Source organism: Leucopleurus acutus (genome assembly GCF_964270905.1).
Source record: "Leucopleurus acutus genome assembly, chromosome: 20".
Taxonomy (NCBI): domain Eukaryota; kingdom Metazoa; phylum Chordata; class Mammalia; order Artiodactyla; family Delphinidae; genus Leucopleurus; species Leucopleurus acutus.
Window position 1 is genome coordinate 47,471,384 of NC_139162.1, and position 3,018 is coordinate 47,474,401.

The following is a 3,018-nucleotide window of genomic DNA, read 5'->3' on the forward strand; positions in this document are numbered from 1 at the left end:
GGTGGCACTGGGGGTGACAGTCAGTTGGTGATGTCTGGGATGGTTTGCTTTTATACTACCTGGGAGAGAAGGGCTGACTTTGGTCCTGATTGCATAACTGTCTCATTTCACCTCCCAGCTATACCCCCCACTATGCTCCCCACCTAGCTTGGGACAGAGCCAGCAAGGAAGGAGGAGGGGGACCTCAGATCAGAGTAACAGAGAGTGGGCCCCAATATGGAATTTGTGGTTCCCTCGGGAGGCACGACCCTAGGCTGTGGAGGGCAGCTGATAAGTTCCAGAGTTGAAGATTGTGGAATATTTGCTTGGGGGAGCCCCTAAGCTTTGGATTTGGGATCTCAGAGTGAGAAGGGACCCCAAAGTGGTGGATTTTGGGGTCTTGGGAAAGAAGCATTCAAAGATCTGGATATAAGGGAATTAGAATGAAACAGGATGTGTGGCTGTGGATTGGGGGGTCTTTTGGTGAGGAGAGATGTAGGTTGAAGGGTCTCATAGTGGGGGGAGATTCCAGGGAATGGGTTTGAGGGTCTTGAGGTGAGAAAGGACCCCGGGCTGCGGATGTGGTGTTCCTGGGAGGAGAGTCCAGCTGGATCATGGAATCTGACCCCAGATGTTGATCTGCCTTTACTTTGGACACAATGCTGCCTCTTGATTCCCAGAATTCTCATTGGGACCTCAAAGTGAGGTCAGGATAGGGGTCATGGAACTGACTATCTGTGGTTGGGCAAGAGGTAGAAGACCATAGCTGCACTTCCATGGAACTTCCCACAGAACTGGAGAAGAGTAACTCACGGTCTCAGCTGGCAGAGGGACTGGCCAGGGTTTGGAAATAGTAATAAACACCAATATGATACTGAAAAATCCCAGCTGTCTCAAGGATTAGAATTCACAGAGAGCCCCAATGGTTCCCTACCCAGATCCTTAGGGAAGCCCTCTACATTGATTGTATCATTTCCATTATTATTATTATTATTATTGATGTTTCCCATTTTACATGTGGGTATACTGAGGACAGAAAACAGAGAGTGGGCAAGGGGCACACGTGTGAACCCTTTCTCTGCTGCTCTGCACTCACTTCCCCTTCCTGCGATTGGGTTTCCCCACCAGTGGAAAGGGAGTATTTGGGAAGAGAAGGTTGTATTTGAGGGTGTGTGAAGTCCCCGTTAGGCGTGATTCCTGGTGTGTCAGGGCTGTTATTAGCAGGCAGAGAGAACTATGTCAGGAGAGATTTGGTTAAACTCCAGTGTCGGGAACAGAGAGGGGCCCTAGGATGGTGAAGGTGGGAGTAGAGAAAAGAGGAGTGGTCCTGCTGTTTCTCCCTCACTGACATTTTTCCTTAATAATGTTGGTTACCCCTGGTAAACACCAACTGTGAAGATTAAGCCCAGGTATGTGTGGTGTGATCCAAGAACAAAGAACAAGATAAACTCAAAGGGCCAACATTGCCGGAACAAAGAGTTACAGGACCCCTATCACTTATGCATCTTTGTGCTGTGTGTGTTGGTGCATAAGTGAGTATCCACACCTCTTTATGGCCATATGTGCACATCTGTGTGAGTGCCTTACAGGATGTGAATGTGTCCGTTGCCAGTGTGCCTGAATGCATGCCACTCTGCCTGTGGGTAACGTGAGTACATGCTTTGGCATATATGTCTGTTGGGCGATATTTACATGTGTGTCTCTGGGTCCAACACGTAGACTGTGCATTCACATCCATGTGTGCGTATGTACAACTTGTGACTATACATAAGTGTGTGGGTGTTTTTGTGTGTGTATTCTGCTGTGGTATGTAGGCATGCGGGCCATGTTGTGAACATGGGAATTTCTGAGATCTGCTTGTTCCTGTCTGTGTTTGGATTCCAAGAGACCTGGCCCAGCTCCATTTCCCTAAGTCTTTATTGAATTTGTTACAATATTGCTTCTGTTTTATGTTTTGGCTTTTTAGCCGGTGAGGCATGTGGAATCTTACCTCCCCCACCAGGGATCGAACCCGCACCCCCTGCATTGGAAGGTGAACACTTAACCACTGGACAGCCAGGGAAGTCCCTCCATTTCCCTTCTTAAAAAAAAAAACAAATAGTTCCCTTATTTTTCAGGATATTACTTCCTTCAGTCTTCAAGGGTCATACTAAGTAGAAAAACTTCCGTAGGACAGATGTGTCCTGAGAACATTCTGAGGTAGGTCACTCCCATTGGATCAACTTCTTCTCAGAAAATTCTCTTTCCCACAATATTATCCCCAGGCTCTTAAGCCTTTTAATAGAGGCATTCAACCAGTGTTTACTGAACCCACTACTTCATGCCAGCTTGTGCTGGGTGATGTTGAGGGCACAGGGGTGACCAAGACAGCCCTGGGACCTGCCCTCATGGAGCTCTCACTCCAGAGGGGGAGACAGATCAGTCACCAGGCAATGACAGCTCAGAATGGATAGTGCTGGGATGAGGAGGCACAGGCAGAGGGGTCAAGGTCAAGATGGCGGGGCTCAGGGCTGGGACACCTGATTCAACCTTGTAGTTTCTGGGTAAACCACTAGGGGGCTCAGTAGGAATTTTTCCATGGAAGGATAAGGAGAGTGGGCAGGGAGAGTTCCAGGCAGAGGAATCAGCTTGTATAAAGGCCAGAGGCCCGTGGAGCATGGTTGAGAGCTTGTTAGAGCACAGAGATCTGGGGCCATGTTCACTGGTGAGTCTGGAGCCATGAGCAGGTGTCCGATCTGGTGGACCATATGCAACTGGGTTGAGGGAGTTTGGACTCTGTCCTGAAGCTACGGGGAGTCACAGAAGGCTTTTAAGCAGGGGAACAAAATGGTCAGATTTGTGTTTCAGAAAGATTCTTCAGAGTTTTGGAGATGAGACCATAAGCGGAGAGATGAGGAAGTGACTTCTACAGGTGAGAGAGGACAGGACCATGGAGATGGGGAGAGAGTGTGGATTGGAGAAAGATATGGAAGGAAGAACTAATTCTTACTTGGTTCTATGTTGACTTTGCTGTGGTGAGGGAGGAGGCTAGTGTTGGGG